General features: G+C 47.8%; 1 long non-coding RNA gene across 3 annotated transcripts in view; it reads right to left on the bottom strand.

Annotated features, from left to right (window-relative positions):
• Nucleotides 1–253: 253 nt before the first annotated feature.
• The window catches only part of LOC112662041 (uncharacterized), a 61633-nt gene continuing 37664 nt past the window's right edge, over nucleotides 254–24222 (bottom strand). For 2 of the 3 annotated variants that reach the window (XR_007401589.1, XR_007401593.1), the window contains 3 exons: nucleotides 12512–12719; nucleotides 11959–12031; nucleotides 254–631 (listed from right to left, as the gene is read on the bottom strand). This is a non-coding gene — a long non-coding RNA (uncharacterized LOC112662041). Of the gene's footprint in view, nucleotides 632–5225; nucleotides 5466–11958; nucleotides 12032–12511; nucleotides 12720–24222 lie in introns of those variants that run through there. The other variant, XR_007401591.1, reaches the window with a different exon arrangement.

The raw sequence follows: 24222 nt of genomic DNA, 5'->3' as shown, positions 1-24222 counted from the left end.
CACACGTGTGCACACACACACACACACACACACCCGATGCCAGATTCCAGGGACCCGCCCGACTCCCGACCTGATTGCCCAGCCCCCTGTCCTTCTGAGGATCAGGAGTCTCTTCTATCTGCCACAGTCAGGGCGGCCTGGGTGCAGACACCTCTCGACAGAGGTATTAAGCGCTCTCCAGAATTAATTTCACTGACTAGACCCATTTTCCTATTGTGGCTCCATTATTAAATAAGCAGTGGACCCAAAAGGAAAAAAAAAAAAGATCCTTTTTGCAATTACACACGCAGAAGGTAGCTCAACAGCTGGAAAAGTGAAATGTCAGTTTGACAATCACATAATGGCCCAGAAGCATTTGCAGACAGGTCTGTCTCGTTAAACCTAGTGATATTTAGTGGGCGAGGAACACGGAGCAGAGGGGTCGGAAGAAATGGGGAGTGGGTGCCATGCCATGGCCAGCGTGAGCTGGAACAGGTGCGGGGGTTGGGAGGGCGGAAGGGGCCATGAGACAGAGGCTCTACTCCTTCTATGGCACTTTCTCTTCTGGAGCCAGAGGAGTCTAAAGTAACGGGCAGCAAAAAGGAGCCAAGAGCCCCAGTGGAGGTGGTATAACGTCTCAGGTGCTGATTTCCTAGAAAAAAAAAATGGAATAGGAAGAGGCTGGAGTTTAGCAGCTCTTGGTTCTGTGACCCAAATTGAGTTGCAACCTGGCTTTCCCCACTTTTGCCCTATAAAAGCCCACAAGGCAATGCCTCGGTGGCTGAACAGTTAAGCGTCTGCCTTCGGCTCAGGGTGTGATCCTGGAAGTCCTGGGATCGAGTCCCATATCAGGCTCCCTGCATGGAGCCTGCTTCTCCCTCTGCCTGTGTCTCTGTCTTGTCTCTGTCTCTCTCTCTCTTTCTCTCTCTCTATCATGAATAAATAAATAAAATCTTAAAAAAAAAAAAAGTCCACAAGGTTGTAAAGGTTGTACCGCAGGCATTTGGGGTTTCTCTTTATCATGGCTTTTACCGTCCTGTAGATCTTTCTGGATTACTCATTCTCCTGTGCTGCTAGGCTGTAAGCTCCCGGAGCAAAAAGAAGGTGTGTTGCTCATTTCTGTACCCCCAGTGTGTGTCTTAGTAAATGTGTGATGAATGAGTAAGTAAATAAATGAACCAGTGAAGAATCCACCTCAAAGTTTCAGATGGAAGCAGGGCAAAAGGGCAGAGGCCAGCTGTTAGAAGACCGTGTGTGCTGTGTCAGGGTTTGGGTTTTATTCCAGAGGTCACAAAATGTTGACCAAGGGGGTGGTATGTTAAGTTTAGCGTGTTAAAGAGATTCTTTGGTGTAAGTATATGCATCACAACTTTTAAATTCATACACAATGTTCTGAATTTCTGTGTTTTGCTTTGGGCTTGGGTTTTTAATTGGAAAAACCCATGAACTCATCGAAGCTGAGTATTATTTGACCTTAAACATCTCTTTGTATCATCTTCCACCTAAGACCTAGAATCTGTCTCTCTTAACTTTGCTCCCACTTAGTCTATGTGACCGGTTTCAGCCAGGTAGTAGAACACGTATTTGAAAAAAATTTGAAAAAATATAATAGAGAACTATACTTAGGATAGTTCAGCTGGTTGCCTCTGAGAGGCAGGATCCTTTATATTCTCCAAGTTCATTACAATTTTGTGTTTTGTCCACATTTCCTCTAGCTCGCATGTGTACCATGACTTTCTGGGGTTGCCTCCTCTGCCCCTGAGACCTTCCTCTGGAACCTCCCATGTAATCGATCCAGTAGCACAAAAGCTCCTTTGTCAGTGTAGCATGACCACAGTCCAGGCTACAGTTGATCGATGTGGACACTTGGGTAAAATGCACCAAATCAAAGTCCTTCCCCAGCGTTTTGGAAATGAAACTAAGCCGTCTCTCTCCAGGTGGCTGAAACAGAAGGTATGGGAGCTTGAGAACTGACGGCAGCTGGAGGAGGTTGAAAGAGAGAAGAAAGAACTGTTTCCCAAAGAGAAACAGAGCCAGGAGCAGGCTAGAAAGATTCCTGCTGTGTTTCAGGCTCTGGCGTCCAACATTCGTGAAGCCCCACCGTGTTCCCGTCTCCTGGTTCTGGGAACTACCCCAGGATCATCTCAGTAATTGTCTCTCTTGCCTACGCTAGATCCAGTTGGATTCCTTCCAGCTGCACTCCAGCTAATTAGAATTAATAGGAGTTGCTTTCCTTTTAAATTCAGAAAAAAATCTCGAGGATATGATTATATATAATTCAAATTTCTGCATGTTCCAGCCTCACCTAGAACTTCAGATCTGCATTTATGCAGCTGTCACAAACCCACCGTACATTTCTTAGAGGGATTTCCCTTAGAATGAAAGAAGGAAGGTCAGTGCTTTCTGGTCTACCAGTGGAGCCATGTGCTATAACAAACCTCGCCACCATCACGTCCTTCCCCACTCAGTCTCAGTTGGGAGCCACCTTTGAATGGGCAGCCACGGGGGTAACCTGGTCAGGAGTCCACCCTATGAGTTGGCATGGGCAGAGTCGGTTTGAGAAGCCTGTGTCTGAATCACACCTCTACTCTGTCTGGACTAGTGAGTGTGGAAGTTACTAACTTCCTTACCCTCAGGGTCCTCATCAAAAATGTGGCAAAGAATGGACATCTGCCTTCTAGAACTTGAGGGGAGATCTGATGACTTCATGCCTGAAATCTCTTTCAGCAGGGTTCCTGGCCCACAACAAGCCCTAGATAAATGATAGCTCACATTGTCAATAATGTATCTCATCTTCTTGGTTGTCCCCTGATTTCCACTTTAACAAGAACACGCCCAACCATTGCATCCTCGCAACTACCATGTCTCCTTGAGCCACATGCGCTGCCCAGAGCATGTGTGTCCATCTTGCATGACACAACAGAAGAGCAGCCATCAGCGTAGGCTTGGGCTAAGGGAACAATCACTCTCCCCAAATTTTGGTGGAGTACAACAGCAAAGATTTATTTCTTGCTCACGAGTTATGTTCACATCAAGCTGCAAATGGAGTACACCTGTGCTCCACACATCTTCATTCCGGAACTAAGGAATGAAGCCCCTATTCAGGACAAACCCCACTGATAAGAGAGGCAAAAGAGGGATAAGAAAACATCTTACACCATTCCATAGAGTTGGTGCACACCACTTCTACTTACATTTTTATTGGCCAAAACAAATAGATTGCTAAATCTTCTATCAGAGGGAAATACAATTTTCTTGCATGGATGAATTCAAGAAAATAGTTTGAACAAATAATAGTCTTTTTCCACCTGATTTAGGGACTCTCAGGCAGGACATGTGGGAAGACACTTAACTTTAATGTCTCAGGTCCCAATTCCCTCTGGGTAGGGGACGTGGGAGGAACAATGTTGGCTCTGTCCTCTGGTGTTTATCTCATTGGACACCAGCAGCCCTAGTAACAACTGATATTTAATTCCAGATATCATAGAAAATGTTCACATCATGAAAATTAGAAGGAGGTAGACTAAAATCTAATTTTGGTTTTCCTCTGAGATAATTTTTTTGTATCTTCCAGCTTTTCCAGAAGGAGGATGCATTTATTAAATAAGAAATATGCATATATTTCTTATTCTTTTATATATATATAGAGAGAGAGATTAGCCTGGCAGCAGAATAGAGGACGAATTCCAGTGGAGAGATCCTGGTGGCAGAGGACTAGGGAAAAGAGAAATGATTAACTAGGACCCAATAGGTGAGTCCAGGAGGTGGGAAGAGAGGCTTCTAGTGTACACCCACCTTGGGCCAGCACCAAGGTAATGGACACCCTTCTGACCTACTGAAGAGTACACGTCCCATGAGAAAGCTGTAGGTGTCATCCTTGGATGCAAACAAATCAGAAGGTCCTTCCTTGAACCCTCACTCCCAACACCAGCATCTTACCCAGGTCTGCTTTGGTAAATAGGTCAACGTCGCATCTCCTGACATTGTCTTAGTATTTGGAAACTGTCATTGAACTGATGCCATCTTGGTCTTAGAAAGCAAAGATCTGAGGGACAACTGGTGAGCTCATTCCATTCGTCTTTCTGTCATAGTGGGAGAAAAGTGCATAGTCAGACCCTCCTGACTACAAAGGATACAAATGCTTAGGGCAGACAGTGGGTATTCAAATGAGCTGATCTTGAGCAAGTCTGCTGGTGTCTCTGAGATTCAAGCTCCTTATTATGTAAATGGAAATTATAACACCTACTTCATAGAGTCTGTAAGAGCAGAGTCATCTCGGAAAATATCTAATATGACGATGCCTAACCCATAATTAGTAACTAGTATAATATGGTTCCCCTGTTACCACAGTGTAAGGGCACAAACCATGGTATAAGGAACTGGCTCTAGCAAAAACCCCTACAGACATAACCAAAATCATAAGAAAAGCCACCTATGGTTTTTGTATCCATCCCACAATTTAATAATCAGGAAGTTCTTCCTTGCATTCATCCTAAATTTTTCCACTGCAGCTAAACCCGCAAACTAGAAACCTGCCATGTCACCACGGCCCTGCCTGGAATCAATCCAGGTCATGGAAAGAGCATTTGCCATGGAGACACACAGGTCTGCATTACAGCAGCTTAACCCTGGGCATGCCACTAAAATGTCTCAAGCTTCGATTTGGCCCTTTTACAAATATTATCTACTTTAGAATCCTGCTTTGACAATTATTTTGAGAGTGAACCATGCAATTCATCTGGCCCAGAAAAAGTGTGCATTGAATGTGAGCTCCTTTCCATTTATTTCTAATGGATTTTACCATTTAAGGAAAAACATATTTTTTAAACTCAGGGCTTTTTTTTTTTTTTTTCAGCTCATTATTTTTATCCAGGACCATTATAGCTATTAAGTGTTTTGGGCTTCTCTCTCTCAAGAGACATTTTATGATGCCAATTAGAGGTGCAAGTATACTGAGATTAAAAAGTAATGACTAGCAAAATGAACAGTGGATTTTCCCCTCTTGACACCCGGCTCGCTGCTACCGAAGCTCATTTCTGAATGCACAACTTTCTAGAAGAAGAAGGGAAAAAAAAAAAAAACCTTATTTGTGGGGTCAAGGGAGTATCATTGAGATTCTACAATTCAGGATAATTTGAAGACCATCGGGGAGAGAGATGACCCATGTGTGCAGGTAACACATTCACACTAGGACTGCACAGGCCATATTGCCATTCTTTATTAGGATAGAAATCCGATAACAGGAAAATAATGGTCAAATCATAGAGAATTGGAAAGGTTGAGTCACCAATGGAAATAACCAAAGACGGGGTCCAGTTTCACATGCACAAGTCTCCTCTACTTTATTCTTAAACACAAGGAAGGTTCTCAGTTAAATGTGTGGGTTCACTGACGAATCAGCTCCTGCTCATGCGGATGAAATTATATTTAGTTTTCCTTCCAGTTCTATGCTCTTCTGCTTCTTTGGACCACTTCCTCACCTGCTCCTGTTCAAAGGCCACAGGAGTAAGAATTAAATGATTTTACTTAATTTTGAGCCCATGAATACATTTCCTATACTCTGAAAAACCCCTCTTGTCCTCTGAATGGGATCAGTAGTGCCTGCTTGTGGACCCTATCCATCCCATGCCACAAGTCAGTCCTGTCTCCCTTGGGATGAACGCAGCTGCAGCCCGTCTACTTTCCCAAGCTCTAGGTTAGCATCCTTGCTCTTCTTCCCAGCCCACACCAGCTGGTCTCCACGGGGCTGCTAGCACATTCTTCAGCAAAGCCATCTCACATGCCAAGCACCTCCCTAGTTCTGTCTAGAGTAGGTGGGACTAACCGACCTCCACGAGAAGGCAATTGGAGCAAACCCTAAGGGAAGACATGGCATCTAGGGACAACCCACCATCCTATACCTTCTCATTTCTTCCCCTTGCACTTCTGGTCCCAGCCATATGGCGCAGTTCCCCTTCCCCCCAAAACTCTACGACTTCCCTGCCTCCAGGTCAGCGCATGCACTCTGTTCTCTTCCCTGACAATTCCTACTTGTTGAAAGGGAATGAGCTTAGAAAAATACTTTTCCTGCCCGTTCTAGGTTTGGTTCAGGACTTGTCTCAAAACACTCTGTTGCCCAGGTGCTTCTGCCACTGTTGGGTCATATTTCTCCCATGCTGGCCTGAGCTCACTGGGACAATCCATTTCATCTGGGCATCCTCGGAGCCTAAGGCGGCCGGTAGCAACAGTGGGTACTGTAGTCATAGTTTAGGATAGAGCCAAAAACTTTGCATACTTTGCAAAATGATGCACGCCATATAGAAATACGCTGGAAGATTGAGTAACCCGGAGTCTAAGGTTGGAAGTATAGAGAGAACCACTCTGGGGGCATGGTCTCAGATGGTCACTTTTTGGGGTAATTAATCTGCTTATTGAACTGCTAAATTTGGTAGGGTACAATTACCATATAGCCTGCCTCAGACATAGTCTATCATCCCTCCTTTCCCCACCCCTGAATTCCATCTCAGGTAGAGCCATTAGCTCTAAGGTCACTTTCAGGAATAATTATGGTCTCAGATAATAGTTAAACATCCATCCCACACCAGTGCCATCCATCAGGGCTGACTTGGAAACCAGAAGTAAGAAAATGGAACTTGTGAGTTTTTGTACTCTGCAAGCCACTGAGCTTCCCAAGCATCTGTCTGGATGGTCAGCTGCCTCCCTCCTGTCCTTAACACATGCCTCCCTTGTCTCTACACATGGTTTCCTGGAGCCCAGCTCTCTTACCCACTGACCCTCCCCCATAAATCGCTAGGTCGCTGGACGGGTCCTTCTTCCCTCCACGGATGGACTCACACTTCTCTTTTGAATGTGAGGGGTCAGGCTTATCCTTTGTCCTCAATTCTGGGGTTGCATCCAAATTCTGAAAAGAGCCTCTTTTGTTATAAATCACATTTCTGTGATATCAGGGAACAAAACAGACAGGAAATTTGCTTTGACGAGGGGCACATAATGATGGTGTGTTCTGCTAAGCCACCAACAAAGGTCCATGATGTCACAGGCTCAGTGTCTGCAATTCCTACAGATGATAGGGATGGCCTCTCATCAGCAGGAATGGTGAGTGTTTGACATTTATAAGATCTGTTTTGGTAATAATGGAAATGTCGAATTAAATTAAATGTTAAATTGCATTTGTGCACCTACATGGGTGTGCAAAAATCTAATGAGCTAGAGAACCCTGTCATACCACTGGGCTGGATTGTAGTCAAAAATGCCTCAACTCTAGAAATGCTAGCAACACAGACAATGCCAGGTGCTGGGCACTCCAGGAAAAATGCCCTCCTGTGGGATTCGCAAAGGAACCTAGGGCCACAAAGAAGGGAGCCATGATTCTGCTCAAGCTGGGCAGGTATGAAGGCTTCACAAAGGGGTTGGGACTTCGAGTCTCAGGAAGATTTCTCTAAGGGGAGATGGAAGAGTGTGCAAGCCTCAGGAGCAGGTCGAGTCAAGGAAGAGGATAAAAGAGCTGCTGGTGTGGTGGGGCCCGTCTTGCAGTCCTGGGTAGTGAGAAAAAGATGGGAATGGCGCTGCCTGGGTCCTTGGTCCACTGCAGTCCATTCCTTTCAGATGAGGTTTAGAGAGGTTAATTGACTTGTGATGATAGCAAAGCTGGGATCGGAAACCTTAAGGCCTGTGTGCTTCCCAGCATGCCATGCATGGTGGGCAGAGGGGGCACATGGTGCCCGATAGTGAGCCAGGCCTCAGGAAAATCTGACTTTCCACACAGGGCACCCACCCCCCCTGGCTTGCCAGAAGAAAAACTGCCCATCCTCACTGCTGGGGAAACACACAGGTGTCAGGAGCAACCTGGCTGGAAAGCAGCCCTGATTCTCTATGTGGAGACACAGAAATCCCTGAGCTCGGAATGAATGGGACAGGTGTTTGCAAAGCTCCTTCCTGATAGGATGTTCGCGATCTAGGCCCCGCTCCAGATACGCTGGTCGCCAAGAATCCCCATTGGATGACTTGATCCCCAGAAAGCTTCAAAATCCCCAGCAACTTTACCAAATTCTCCCTGTGGCCCCAAATCTCCAGCCTTCAACGGATGTGTATTTGTTCAGCCCTCAGAGTGCCTGCATCTGAGAAGCTTCTCTCAGGAAAAATCCCTGCTGGTTACTGCAGGGCTTGCTGCTTTATAGCAAGGTCAAAATCATTTAGGATCAGCATTTAGGGGAGGGCCCAGGCCCAGACGCCCTTTGGCGTGGCTGGGATCCATTCTGCGGCAGATCTATACTGGGCAGGAAGGGTGCAGGGTGAATGAGACCCAGCTCCTGGCTTCAAGGGGCCATTGCCAAGGAGGAGATATGAGCTTATGAGTAGAAAATGTACCCCCTTCATGGCCTTGCAGTAGGTTTACTGCATAGAACAGCGTTCCATGTCCCTACTGGTTCAGTCCTCTGCTTAGGGTTTATGTAGCCATCCCATAATTCTAAGTTTTTCATGAAAAACCAACACACTTTTCTGCTCTCTCACCTCCTAGAATATGTCTAATAACCTGCAGTGATTGATCTGTCGAATGGACACAGTCAGGTGTGGTTTCTATAGTCTCTCAAAAAAAAGCAAGAAATAATCCTAATAATAATGACGGTAAATCTTTTGTGAGGTGACATCCAAGCTTTGGATAGGTGGTCACAGTCATCCTGGCAACCACCGGTGAGCTGGCTCCTGCCATCCTCATCCCTGTTCTACAGGTAAGGTCTCTGATGGCCAGACAAGGAGTAAGCTGCCCTGGAGCCAGGACACCAACACTTGTGTGGTGTTGTCTGGCTCACCCACCCTCTTCAATCTGGATCCTGCTCAAGCCACCGCGGGCACCCTTCTCTGCCCCTTGGCACAGAGTGTGATGCCCCAGGATGCCCACTGATGCCCTGGTGGGGGGCAGGGGCAGCAGCTCCTCCACATGCAGGGGGAGAAGTTCCCTTTCTTCAGGATGTCATGCTTTGTTATGGGAAAATCACAGTATTATTATAGCTCTTTGGGGGGGTCCTGCTCTCCAGAACTCCTCACCCCAAACACACACAGGCTCCCTGAGGCAGCAAGCTCCCAGAGTCACCCGCAGGCCATTCAGAGCCACCCATCCCTGCACGGGGAGTCATTCTCTGGAGACAGTTCAGACACTTGCCAAAGTCAGTGTCCCTCTCTAGAAGCAAAGCCTCTTTTTTCTTCTTTTAAAATAAGAGTGAAGAACACCCATATTTACAGCAGCAGCAGGAGCTGCATAGTCACCAAAAGGTGGAAGCAATTCAAGTGTCCATGGACGACTGCACAGGAGGACAGAATGTGGGGCTCACGTATGGTGGAGCATTATTCAGCCCCAAAGAGGAGAGGAGCTCTGACACATGGTAAGGCAATGACCCTGAGGACATTCGGCCAGCTGAAATAAGCCAGGCCCGAAAGGACTCTATGATTCCACTTCATGAGTGGTCAGATTCAGAAAGAAACTAGGATGGTGGCGGCCAGGGGCAGGGGATGGGGGGGATGCACAGTGCATCCGGACAGAGTTTTGGTTCTGCAAGATGACAAGAGTCCTGGAGGTGGCCACCAGGGATAGCTGCCCAGCCATGTGAATGCGCATAAAGCCACTGAGCTGTGCACTTAAGAATAGTGAGGATGGCAACCTTGATGTTGTGTGTCTTTTACTATGAATCAAATTATTTATGAGAATGGGGAAAAAAGAAAGAATGAAGGAGGAAGTGCCTCAGGGACCCCCTGAAGCTTGTCCCCCAGAAGCCTTTTATCCTCTCACAGAACAGCGCTCCATGTCCTTACTGGTTCAGTCCTCTGCTTAAGGAAGGTCCTTTGGTTTCAAAAGTTCTAATAAATCTAAAGCCATCAAGGTCTCTGGGTTTTTTAAAAAATATTTTTAAAAGATTTTGTTCATTTATTCATGAGACACAGAGAGAGAGAGAGAGAGGCAGAGACACAGGCAGAGGGAGAAGAAGGCTCCCTGAGAGGTGTTGCATGTGGGACTAGATCCCAGGACCCTGGGGTCACAACCCGAGCTTAAGGCAGATGCTCAACCACGGAGCCCCCGACGTGTCCCAACACCTCTCTTTAAGGAGGAAAGACCCCAAGAGTTTTGCCTACAAGTGGGCATCTGCTTGCAAGTGGTTTTGGAGCACGGACCTAGGGAAGCCCAATCCCAATCACTGCAAACACTGAGGAGGCAGCACGTGGCACCCTTCTTCCTCTCTAGGAGACACAGGCAGCAAGTTGACACAAGATTTTACTGAAAGTCTCAAAATCTTCATCAACGCTGCATGTTCCCTTTGTTGAAATAATGTGATGCGCTTTTTTTCCTTTTTGAGAAAAGATGTCCACAGATATTGAGAGCAAGAGCCAGCAATCACGATGAACTATTTCCAACTTTACTCATGAGAGGAAAACATCAAGACATCCATCTGTGAAACAGAACCTCAGGCCTCTGTGAGGAAAATGATAGAGGTTTCTAGAGGGAGGGGTCCTGTCATTGTACCATTGACTGTCCTCCATCCTCCAGGGACTGAACAAAGTCATTCTCCCAGAAGATCCCCATGCTCTTTCCTCCCATGATCTCCAAAAAACCATCAAGCAGATACACCCAAAGAAACCAAAGTAATGGCTTGGCCCCTGAACAAAGATGGCGACTTGACTCCTCCAAGTCTAAAGAGTAGAATAGCCAGTGAGTTTTTAAAGGTCAACTTTATCACTGAAAGAAACAAATCTTAAATCTTATGGGATATTCTTCTATAGATATTAGGGTCATATGACCAGGTCAGAGGTCCTAACAAAGAGGGGCAGTTGGCAATCACTCAGGCTTTGGACACCAGAGAAATCTTCACAGGTGAGTTGTGACTTTTAAAGGATGAATAGGGGTCTGGCCAAAGAAAGGGTTGAGATAGGAGTGGGGGACACATCTCTGAGGAAAGGCATCCTCTAAGGCAAGATGTGAGGTTTAGCTCCAGAAATTCTATGCCTAAAGCTGAGAACCTGCAGGAGTTAGAGCCTCAGCTTCCAGGAAGAGGGGTAAATCCTGAAGGCTCCTCAGTACCACGGCGAAGAGCATCTTCACCTTCCTATAGGTCTTTGTTTCTATATACTTTACAATGCTTGCCCCACTTCATAAATATCAAAATCTTGAGCCTTTCCTTAATGTTATTAAAAATTCAAAATAAAGCCTTCTCCCCGTAGTGAAAGGAATGACCTTTATAAAACCTAAATCTATCATGCTATTTTCTTACTTAAAATCCTCCAGAGGCTCTTAGAGCAAGTACCTCTGTGTACAATCTCTGCTGGGGTCCAAGGAGTTATATAATATTAACAGTTATTGACATTTTACGAAATGCCATGTGCTTTACTGGTATAAATTCGTGTAATCCTTGTATCAAGGGCAGAATGTAGGTGCTATACTAACCTATACCGCATTTGGAAATACTTTACCTAAGATTTCTGAGCTGGTAAATAATGGAGTCAAGTGTGGATCACCCCAGGTGATCTACTCCAGAGTCACGGTCTGGTAACCCCTATGCAACATGGACCATCATGATCACATTGGCCTGTGCATTACCATATGCGTCTCCCCATCTTTTCTTCACCATTTCAATCCAAGCCACTATCACCTCTCCCTGGGCAGTGGTCACGCCTCTGAATGAGACTTCCTCTCCCATCTCAGCAACATACTCCTAGATATTGTCATCACCCATGACTACGGCCCATCAGCATCCCACTCTCATGCGCCACTTTTTATTTCCAGTTCATTCTCTATAGTACACTAACTCCAACAGTTCTTTGGCCCCAACACAACCTACAACCCACTGATTCTACCAATACTTTATTGCCCCTCACCCCTTTCATGCTCCTACTTCCCTCCAACCGAACTGACACTTCACAAAACATCATTGTAGTTCTCTCTTTCATTAATCCCTATCTCCTCAACCTTTTTTTCCTGTCACTGTAACTTACCTGGAATAACTCCAGTCCTGGTTTAATCCTCGTCACTTCCACTCTCCCCCTTAACCCAGACAGCTGTCTTTCACTGGAGGAAAACCCAAAGGTGATTCTCAGGTGAGTCTTTATGACTGCGTAGAAATCCCCACATCAATTCATCTCCCAGTTTCCTAGATCATGTCAATTCCTCAAACTTCCAAACATCCTCTCCACTCTTACCCTCGTAGTGCTACTTTGCTGAGAAAATGAAGCAATTAGAAGAGAAACGTCACATCATATCATCTCCGTATCTACCTACCCACCTCCTCCTGTACTTCTGTCCTATTACTACTGAGATGGTCTATTTCCTTATCCAAGGCCATTCTTCCTGCCCCATCTCATTCATGCTCACCACCATTCTTATCTTTCTTGCATTATCAAATTTTCCCTTTCTATGGAAGCATTTAACTAGCAGGCAACTATGCCCTATTGTATTTTATCTTTCAAATATTCTCCCTTAACCACACATTTCCCTCCCCTCACTTGCAAATAATTATCTATATTCACCTCTTTCCCATTCTCTACTTACCTCCAATCTGTCAGAATTTCCTCTCCACCAATTCACCAAAGAACCATTGTCATGGCATCAGTGGCCTGCACATTGCTGTACCCAACTGCTGCTCCGCAGTCTTGTTTTATTTCAATCTAACAACCTCATTGGATGTTAATCATTGCTTCCTTGGTGACACTCTCTCTTCAGTTGGCTTCTAGGAATCACTGGTCTTAGTCAATCTGGGCTGTTATAACAAAATACCACAGACAGGATAGCTTTTAAACAACAGACATTTATGTCTCACAGTTCTAGAAGCTGGGAAGTCCAAGAGCAAGGTGTCAACATGGTCACATTGGGTACAGGGCCCTCGTCCTGATTCACAGCTGCCAGTGCCTTCTCACAGTGTCCTCTCATGGTGGAGGGAGCTAGGGATCTCTGGAGTTCATTTTGTTAGAACATGAATCCCATTCATGAGATCTCCACTTTTATGACCTAAACACCTCCCAAAGGACTATCTCCTATTGCCATTACATTGAGGTTAGGATTTCAACACGTAAGCTTGAGTGGGGGACACAAATATCCGGACCACAGCACCACTTTGGGTTGCTATGGTCCCATTGACCTCTGCTTCTCCTTTGCTCATCTGTCCCCATGCTGACCAACAACCAACAACCAACAACAGGGTGACTCCGAGTCTACTCCTCAGATCTCTTCCCTTTCAACATGCACTTGCTAGGTCAGCATCCCAAGACTCATGGCTTAAATACCACCTATGCCTTGATGACTCCCCATGTTTTACTGTACAGAACTCTGACTTCTATCCTGAACTCATACATCTCCACTGGAAGGTCTTCTAGGCATCTCAAACTGTACTTATCAACCAGTTCCTAATTCCCAGACCCTTTCCAAACTTTCTCCTCTCATACTTGTCCCCATCTCAGTTAATAGTAATTTGAGTTATTTTGGGATCTCAGCCCAAAGTCCTGAAGTCATCCTCCACATTGAATCCATCACCAAACGTTGTCTTTACCTGCAAATCTCTCCCGAAGCTAACCACTTCCCAACATCTCTATTGCTTGCCTACTGCTCCACAGCATTATTTCAGTAGCCAACAGACTGATGTCACTGCTTCTGTCCTGTGCCCCCTCAGGACAGCTGCCACTGATGTTTTTGAAATACAAATCAGATCATGTTATACCTTTAAACCTCCAATAGCTCTCTATCAAAGTTAAAGCCAAAGTCCTTTTTTAAAAATTTTTTTTAAATTTATTTATTCATGACAGAGACATACAGAGAGACAGAGACATAGGCAAAGGGAGAAGCAGGATCCCTGTGGGGAGCCTGACGCCAGACCCAATCCCAGGACCCTGGGATCATGACTTGAGCCAAAGGCAAACACCCAACCACTAAACCACCAGGTACCCCAAAGTCCTAACAATCATTTATGGGAGCATAAATGATCTGCTCCCCACTCCCACATTACCTCTCTGACCTCAGCTTGCCTACTCTCCACCACACTCCTGGTCCCCAAGATGTTATCCCTTATGTCAGGGACTGTGTCCCTGACACAGTTTTCATCACCTGAGCATGCAGAAAACCTAGCATCATGCCTGACATCTTGCAGACACCCAGTTAATGTTGGCTGACCAAACCTCTCCTTTTCCCTCTCTCTTTCTGACCCACCAGACTACTAGGTACAACTTCAGAGCATAACTCTTGCATCATTTCCCTTTCCAGCCCTGTTCCGTATCCAGCACCTAGCACATGCCATACCCTATACTCATGAGGCTGTCACAATGAGTTTCTTCTTGCTTTAGTTTGAATGCTGTTTCAGGAAGATACTGGATATCTTGAACAGGACACCAAAGCAAGGATACAAAAAGCTCACACAAAGACATGCATCTGCAGAATTTGTAAGAGAAATGAAGAAAAACCTGTCCCACTACTCTGAATTCTGCATTTGGAAGGATTCAAGGTCCAGTGGAAGATAAGAAAGGATTGGTTAAGAACCTATTTTGGCAATAGTGATTTGAGTCCATGAGAGTCCATGTCCTGTTGACCTGGGCTGGGTGGTACCTTTTACCCCAGCTTCTCCCTACCCCCACCCCGTGCATACTAAACTCAGCTAGAGATACAGAAATAAATAAGACCTGAACTCTATACATAAGAAACTCATTTCTTGGAGAAGCCAAGCACATCCACACAATTTCTTGTGCCAACTGCCAGGATAAACCTCTGCGCAAAACACCAGGGAGCTCATGGCAGAGGAGGACTGGTCAACATGACACCCTACATCAGAATTTTTTCTGTGTCATGAAATGTTCCCAAAACCCTGAAGCCAAATTTTTCTACTTCAGTTTAATGAGTGTAGAAGGACCGAGGGTTTTAGACAACAAAGGAGTCTGCATTCACACTCCCCTGGTCTCAGTAGCATGCAAAGATGAGATGTCTGATCGTGGGCTAATGAACCTGCTCCCCTCCAAAGTCACTTATGTTCTCACCCGGGGCTTCTAGAGACATAACAGCCAGGAACAAGGACAGGAAAATTAGAAGCTCCCATTTAGAATTTTTCTGAAGTCAACACTACCACCCCTCTCCAGTTGAAATGACTGGATTCTCTTGCTTAGGGGCCCTTTAGTCTCCGTCTGCAAAGCTCCTGAGATTGCTCACCCAGCTCTGGACAGTTCTGAAGGGGTGTCGGGAAGTCCTTGAGAAGGCTGACCTGCACACTGGCCCTGGGCAATCAGAGGCTCCTCCCCCTGCCCTGTCATTGGAATGTCCACTCTGCCCTCTGTTCCCACAGTGGGCTCTGTTCCAAGGACACGGCCGTAAGACATAAGGTGTTGTGGACACCATCTGGATGGTACACGTGGCTGAAGCCTGTTAAGGTCTCTCTATAAACTTTTAAGACGACTCTGGGAGGTGGGTGGGGAGACCTCTTCATCTAGTAGCTGTCCAACATGAGCCTCATTTGTTTTATTAAACCTACCACCTACCCATCTGGAGTGGCCTACCCCTTTCCCTATTTCTCCCTGTCCTCAGGTTATGACATCAATTTATAAACTGAGGCAGAAGACTGTTCTTCCTGAGGTGATGCTGAAAGGTGTGTCTCCCTGTGGTTTTCAGTCCTTCATCCTTCATCCTTCATCCAAACCCAATCTGTGGAAAAATCCACATGACAGCCACCAAGAAGCTGAACGATTCCATTTTTGTCCCTCTCACCACCCCCAGTTGCCTGTTCCCTGGGTTAAATTGTCCCGGCTCTTTCGCTGCTCCCTTAAGCCATAGTTTTGAATCTCCTCGTCACCCTGCCCCCTCCTGTGGTCACAGGTCATTAGGTCTCTCTCATGAAGTAAACTTTCAACTAGAGCTGAACAAACTGAGTGAAGAAGGTTCTAGGAGGAGGGGGAGACAAATGCAAAGATCCTGAGACAGGGGCATGCTTGTGTGTGTCTAGGATCGGCAAGGGGTACGGATTACTGCATAATCATGAACCAAAGGAAATACAGTTACAAATGAGGGGGGAGAGGTAGTCGGAGGTAGGTCTAACCAGCAGGTGAGGACCTGGGATGAAACTCTAAGTAATAGGAGTGACATTATTAGATTTATTTTTTAAAGATATCGCAGTGGCCAGAGGGCAAGAGTGCATTATAAAATAGGCAACAGATGACACCGGAGACAACTGAGGTGACCACCATGGCCCGAGAGCTGAGACTCTTCATACGCCCGGGTGTGTAGGTGTAGGGGGCACAGTCCCTGCAGGAGGCTCAGGGGGAGATGGAATCACAGGCAAAGGTGGGGAAATGTCAACAACAACGGTGACATTATCTTTATTTTTTTCACACTTACATGTGTCAGGCCCTCTCCTAAGCATTTTATAGGCCTTAACTCATTTAGTTCATCCATGAGATAAGGTCATTGTGAGGATTAAGTCCCCATTTTACAACTATGGAAACTGAGGTACAGAGAACCAGCAACAAATCCCACAGCGAAAACTGACGTATGGCTGGAAGGAGATCTTTGGCTTCCCAACTGCCAACCCCACATGCCTGTGAAGTGAGTCCCCGTCGCTGTGCACCAGCCTCCAGAATGTGCATTTCCATCTGAGGTCACGGGCACTACCTAGACTGTGGCAGTGCCATCCACGGGGGTGGGGAGGGGGGCTGGCGGCCCCCAGAACTAATCCCATCACATCGGAGTTGAGCAGGAGGGAGCTATCAGAGTCACTTTGTGAAGGACTTGCACCTGGTACACAGGGAGCCACTGACAGTTGTGAGGTCCCCTTTGGCCATTGGCGTGACACTAATGATGGAGATGAAAAGATGCGTGTCCTTGATCGCTGAGCCTAGGCAGAGACAGAGCTCGTCACCGGGGTCCAAATTAGCAGACGAGCCCCTTGGAGAATGTGAGGGGCTCATTAGTATTAGGGATGGGTTTGGAGGACAAGCTTATCTGCACATGTTCTTGGAACATTCCCATTGGACATGTCCTTGCTTCTGAGTGTTAATTAGAGTTTCTATACCACAGCTTGGAATTTAGTGGGAAATACGTTGACATAAGTTAATTCAGTGGACAAAAGAGACTGTCCCTCCCTGAAGTTTCATTTGCTTCCAGGAGTGGCAGCTGGACAAGGTCTGGGGGCAGCACCTGGAGATCCCAGAGTGCATTTTCCAGGTTGGGCAATAGCGCTGCTGCCTCTTTCCAATTAGCAGTGTTAAAGTCTCCCTCCGGGCTCCCGGATCTCTTAGGTTAATTGAAGGGCAGAACGGTGAAGCGAAATCCAAAGGATCAGCCCTGGAACTCCTGTTCTGGCTCTGAGAGGCTCTGAGACCTCGGGTAAGTTACAAAACCTCTCTGAGCCTCAAGGTCTCCACGTATGGGAACAAGAAGGGCAAGTTGTCACATGGAGCTGGGAGTTACATAAGGACCCAGCGTGGAGTAGTCCTCGGGGAGGCCTTGTCTCTGGGGGCATGGCTCTCCAGGGTGGTTCCAGCGCTGTCTTCTGGGTGCACCTGCTTTAAAAATGTGCCCCCTCCTGGTTCTAAGCTGGAGCTGAAGGCACAGGTGTGTCTCCAGTACCCTGAGGAGCTCGGTTCTGCAGGAACACAAGGCTTTCCATCTCTGCGCAGGGGGAGCTTGTCTGGGAAAGAAATTCCAGACACCAGGGCACCTGGGGGGCTCACTGGTTGACCATCTGCCTTCGGCTCAGGTCATGATCCCGGGTTCCTGGGATCGAGTGCTGCCTCTCCCTCTGCCTATGTTTCTACCTCTCTCTCTGTGTCTTTCATGAATAAATAAATAAAATCCTAAAAAAGAAAAGAAAGAAAAGAAAAAAAAAAAAGAAGAAGAGAAATTCCAGGCACTAAGGGGAAGGCCCAAGGGCTGCACGGGCTGATTGGACTGTGCCCTTTGACTTGGTCCAGCCAAGGAACAGGTGATGAATAAAACCCTCTTCTGACCTGCACCAGGGTCTCTTACTGACCACCACAGATTAGGAGTCTGCAACCACCACTGCTCACCCGAGGGTTCCCTGCCTACACCCCTGGGGAAGCTTTGCCATTTCAAAGAGTCTGGCCTCTAGGCATTTTTGCTCCCAACAGCCCCTTTGTCAGTCCATCACTTCATTAAAGGGCCGCCCTGAAGCAGCAGGAGCCCACTTTGCCCTGGGTGCAGGGAAGGGGGGAAGGCCTAAGAGCAGCCTCCAGTTGATTGACGCAGGAATTTCAATAGCCCCAGCTCGCTTGGCCCCTGGATAGGACAACTCTGAAGTTCTGACTTGCCCTGTCCCCACAACTCCCCAGCAGGGTTGAGCAAAGGTCACCCTCTTTGGGATTTTGCCTTATAAGCTCATAGCCTTGCTTGACCTCTTCCTCTCCCCAAACCTTCCTCCTTACAACCACACCAGTGATTTGGTGCAAACACTTCCAAAGACACCACTTCCATGTGAACTATGCCAGGGTCTACTTCTAGAGACCCCCAACCCAAGATTAGCACCTACTCTGTGCCAGGCAATGAGTTGGGGTTGGGTTTGTTTGTTTGTTTGTTTTTTAATATATTATCTCATTTAATTCTTACAAGGAACTTTCTGGAGATATTAGAGGTAAGGAAGCTGGGACTCTGAGATCTAAGCCACTGACTCCAAATCATGCAGCTGGTAAGTGGGGAGCTTCTAGCCTGAATGGCCACTACCTTTGTGCCTGCCTCCTGCACATGGAGCGGGTGTGCTCAGGCCGGTAGGAAGGCTGAGAAGGTCACCAGGTCTGCGGCAACTGTGGAGCAAACCTCCATCTGTTCTGTGTATTGGAGTTTTCACGCACTGCTTAATTTTTTTTTTTTTAAAGGTTCTGTTTAGAGACTTGGGTGGCTCAGTCGGTGAAGCATCTGCCTTTGGCTCAGGTCATGATCTCAGGGTCCAGGGATCAAGCCCCACATCAGGCTCCCTGCTCAGCGAGGAGTCTGCTTCTCCCTCTCCTCTCTGACCCTCCCCCTTCTTGCCCTCCTTCTCATGCTCCCTCTGTCTTGCACACACACACACACACACACACACACACACTCTCTCAAATAAAGAAATCTTTTTTTTTTTTTTTTTGCATTTTAAGGGCTCTGTTTAAAAAAAGAGCAAGTTAAAAACCACTGCATCAAAAAAAAAAAAAAAAAAACCCACTGCATCGTACCTGCTTCATGGGTAACTATGGAGATGAAATGAAATAAGGAACATAAAGTGCCTGGCACAGAGCTCGGCACACAGCACACAGCCCTCGATGTAGCAGACAAAATTATATATTTATGGTGTGCACTCACGATTTACATGTGCTTGTTATAAATACACCATCTATAATTTAAGAAAACAGATAATTCATATTTTTTCCAGCAGATGCAAATCCTCTATGTCTAGTTAGTAGAAATAAATTACAGAAACATGCATCAGTGCATTGTTTCTATGTATATACTGAGAGCACCTGGATACAAACGATTTGACTCTAAACCCTGCGCACAAGTGGCATGGCCTCAAGTAAGGTGAAAATTAGCCTCAGTGGGGACCCCCCTCCTACCTCAACCCTACCCCTACTTTTGCCCTCATGGCCCATGGCCTGAGTGTTTGTCAAGAAGCTGAAGAAGTCTGTGTCACCTCCATCAGCTCGTTCCAGTAAGTGGCTGCTGTGCGTGAGCGGAACACGTGAGCGGAGCACAAGCCAGGTAGGTGCAGGCAATTGGTGCCCCAACCCTGAGCACCCCTTTCCTTCCATCTGTCACCTGGCAAGTGCTTGGGAAGACCTGCTACGTGCAAGGTTCTGTGACGAGCACTGGGACAGACACAGGGGAGAAACTTGAACAGTAAAACGACGCGCCCCAGTCCCATTGGTGAGGAGGAGTGACACCAACCAACCGATTGCATAAAGAAGTGTGCATCACCAACCATAATAACTCAACAAGCTCAGCGACAAAACTGTATCAAGAGTCAAATATCAGGAGATCCCTGGGTGACTTAGCGGTTTGATGCCTGCCTTTGGCCCAGGGCGTGATCCTGGAGTCCCAGGATCGAGTCCCATGTCGGGCTCCCTGCGTGGAGCCTGCTTCTCCCTCTGCCTGTGTCTCTGCCTCTCTCCCTCTGTGTCTCTAATGAATAAATAAATAAAATCTTAAAAAAAAAAAAAAGAGTCAGATATCAAATACCTGTAACACTAATCTTTGGTAATTGAATTTGGAGCCCCGTAGTTATTAAGAGAAACCATTTCCTTTGACTGATTGCCTGGGCCGCTGTGTGTGGTCTTTGGCAACTCTTGTAGAACACTTGAGAGCCTGAGTGTCCTCACCGGCTGACAAGACCTGAGGTGCTAAGAGGATTAGCCAGGCCCCTCGCCACAGGAGCTCAAGTCCAGTGGGGAGACTGGGGATGTTTAAGCATGCATTTGCAGCCGGGTGAGTCCGGTATTCTGTGCTCCCGCTGACTCTGGAGATTTCCTCTACCAAAGACCTGGCTGTACCGTGTTGCGACCACCAATTTTGCTTATTGCTCTTGAAGGGGGAGTTGATCAATTTTTTTTTTTTTGAGCCTATTTTTACCTCAATGTCGAGCTCTTTTCAGTAAATATTGCCAGAGATTAGGGATCATTTGGAGATGGGGAGAGGTTCAAAAGGGTGTTAGGTGAGAGAGAGGGATGGCTATCGGCAAGGGTGCTGGAAAAAATATAAGTCAATCATATTCACTGTGTCTGGAAAAATCAGAAAGGGCCTCCAAGAGAAGGGGATATTTGAGCTAGCCCTTGCGGGATGAGTAGGAGTTCGTCAACCACAGAAGAGGAGAAAGTGTGCCCCAAGCCAAGAGACCAGTGGGTGCAAGGTCAGATGCTTGAATGAGCATGATGTGTGCTGGAAAAGGATGTGGAGACTGTGGCTAGCGATGAAGCAGGGTTGGAGGCGGGATTCCACCAGCTACGGAGGTGTTGGTAAGTCCAGTCCCCCAGGACTCCAGCCCGCAACAGCAGTGGCTAGGAAGGATTTGGAACAAACGATTGGTGGCTGCTAAGGAACCAGTTAGGTTAGCAGGTCTGGGAGCTAATGTGGGTGAGTCAGGCCACAGTCCCTGGGGCTGGGGACACACCAGGTCAGTGCTCACCATGTTTACAGTTGAACAGGTCAGAGGTGCCCCCAGAGACAGGCCGGACCAGCCAGTTCCTCTTGCTACAAGTTTAGCTAATCAGGAGTTGCATCTCCCGATGGCTGACAAACACTCTTAATTTTTTTATACAGGTCGTTCACGATAGAGAGAAATCCCACAGGGCAGGATGACATCAGGATGTGGAGGGATAAGTCCTGGGAGGGGTCTTGGAGGTCACCCAAGTCGCCAGTGCACCTTTCACTGACCAGGGTCAAAGGGTCTCATGACTTTTCCAAGAACGCATAAGGCAAGCGACAGAGCCCACAGGGGTCCCAGTCTTCAGATCCCAGTGTGGGGGTCCCAGAGCCTTTCCACCAGCCCCTGCGCCCGTGGTCTGTCTGGGAGTCTTAGAAACCACACTTTAGATTTTCTAGGCACAGGACCACTGGGGATGGAGGCCCGGGGGCTGAGGGCGACGCTCCCTCCCCAGGAGGAAGGGGCAGATGATGGTGCTTCTCACCTTCCTCCCTCAGAGGCACAATTCGGCAGGGAGTACAGGACGCCCCCACTCTGAGAGCTGCTAGTGGGGCAAGACTAAATTTCAAGCTCTGCTGGAGGCTGTTGATGTTCTTGTGTCCCTGCTGGGCCAGGCCGGGCACTGAGATGTCTGGTCCCAGAGATGGGGGTCTCCGCACACAGATCCCTGGGAAAATGCACCTGCCCCGGCGGCTTCCAAGCCAGAAGCTGCCCATCACTCTGCCGTCCAAACTCAGAGCGCCTCTCCCGTTGCTCTGCTTGCTCCCTGACCTGTGACTTAGGGGCTTGAAGCACCTCCTGAATCTCCAGTTGGTACTATTCTCCTCCCACCCACCCACCCCCAAACACCCTTCACCCATGAGCACTTTGACCAGGTGGACAAATAGCACTACGTCCTTCCCCACCTCGTTTTCCTTCCATTCCACACTGAGAAAATCAAATCCGATTCAGCATATGAAACAGTGGTTAAAAGCATAAACTCTTGACAGGATGAGCACTGGGTGTTATCTTATATGTTGGCAAATTGAACACCAGTAAAAAATAAATTTATAAAAAAAAGAAATTTTTATTTATCATTTTTAATAAAAATTTTTTTAAAAAAGGCATAAACTCTTTGCCTCTCTGTGTTTGAAATAAAAGGTATTGTTTTTTAATCCAAAGGCATTTCTAATTCGCTGCCAGGTTCAGTTTGCTGCACTCAATCTGAGATGCCACTTCCCTGAGCGACACAGGCGGGTGTCAGGTACAGGCTAAAGCAGCCCCCGGACCCCCTTCGGCCCGCCCTGGGTGGGCCATTTGAGAAGTCACACACGCACATGGAAAGACGTCAAGACGTCAACATCCGAGAGGTCTGCAGAGGCCCAAGGCACCCAGGTCAGATGCATCTGGAAACACGTGAACACCTACGTGAACGTCGCCCAGGCAAAGGCCACGCAAGCTGTTTTGTTCATCCAACAGTTTATTCAACAAATGCTCACCTGATTGTTTTGGTACAGAGTGTCTAAGAACTCGCCTAGGGTCCTGCTCTTAAGGAATGGCCAAACTGGTGGGGGAATCAGAGAGGCGGATAATCCATGACAACGTGACACGAGGGCCCTCGTGGAGAGACACGCAGTGTGCAGGACAAGAGAGGAGGAAGAGCGAAGCTGGCCCTCCAGGAGGAGCAGGAGGGCTGCCCCAGGAGGAAGCATTTCAGCTAAAGCTACTCAGCACCCTCTCCTCGCTGCAGGGGACCTCATCCCAACTCCCACTGGCCTAAAACAAAGAGGGAGTTCCCTGGCCCTAAGGTAGAGATCCAGGTTCGGGGGACCCAGGAGAGTTAGCCGAGAGAAAAGTCAGTTCAAAGGCCCTGGGGCAAGATTCTCACCACTTCTTGGCTTGGCTTTGCTCTTGGGAGCCCCTCCTTGGGCACATCCCCCTAAGTAATGGTAAGGAGATCCTATAGGTTATCCGTTCAGCAAGTCTGGAGAAAAGCAGAGCTTCCTCCCCGCAGCGCCCGGGCTGGCTGACTCCCTTGGCCAGTCCCTGCTTCCAGCGGGGTAGAGGTGCAGGCTGGGCGGGCAGAGGAAGCATGCCATCCCTGGCGCAAGGGGAACACGGAGTGGGGCACACGGGCCTTCTCCAAACCATGTCCCTAAAGGAGCATGGGGAGCCCGGCCCTGCCCTGCCAACTGAGGCAGCATGGGGACCCAAGGGACAGGCCTTCCTGCCCCCGGTAAGCTCGCAAATGGGTAAAACACACGGGCAGGTGCAGTAAGTAAGATGCTCAGGGAGCCAAATAAACCAAGGCTGGGGTGGGGTGGTTGGGGAAGGGGCTCCAGGGGCCACATTTAAGGGGTTGTCGGGGAAGATCCCCAGGGGAGGAGACGACACTACAGAAGCTGAAGTGGCTGAAAGTTGAGACAAAGGAGTGTCTGGGGTTGGAGGGAAGAGTGTCTCTGAGCCTCTGAGGCTGGAAGGGACTTGGCAGCCCTGAGGGGCAGCAGGGGTCCCCTTGACCTCGGCAAGGGAGGGAGAAGAGCCCCTTAGAGGAGGTGGAGGGGAGAGCACTCAGCACCTTGGAAACCACGGCAAGGACGTGGATTTGATGCCGAGGGTGACAGCAGCCCAAGGGACCACCATGGGGGGGACACAGTGTGCTGGGGGGTCAGATGCTCTGATCGGGGACCAGAGGGTGGGTCCCTGGGAGCCAGGATAAGACATGCTCTGTTCAGTGTCCGCGTCAGGTGTGTGAGTGGACCTGTGGGAGAGAGAGTCTCTGACAGAAGGAATGGCCTAGAACAAGATCAGATAGCCAAGGGCAGCATGCCCCAGGGACCTGCACCTGCAAAGCTAGAATATTTAGAGGAAGAGACTGGGTCTGGGTCGGAGCCACCACGAGGAGGGCACAGGACAGGGGCCGAGTGTGGCCGAGGCTGTACACCAGGCCCCAGACCCGACGCTGTTGACGGTCAAGGGTGTCTCTGTGGGGGTGAAAGTCTTGCAGAACCAACCCCTCCTTCTCATCTTTTCTCCCAGAAAAGGTGCTGATCTCAAAATGACCACTCAAGGGGAACATAGTTTGCTTTCAGATTACCCTGAAGGGCGTCCTGCCAATGCAGAAAAAAAGGGA

Source organism: Canis lupus, chromosome 13 (genome assembly GCF_003254725.2).
Source record: "Canis lupus dingo isolate Sandy chromosome 13, ASM325472v2, whole genome shotgun sequence".
NCBI lineage: Eukaryota > Metazoa > Chordata > Mammalia > Carnivora > Canidae > Canis > Canis lupus.
This window is presented reverse-complemented; position numbering and strand designations above follow the sequence as displayed.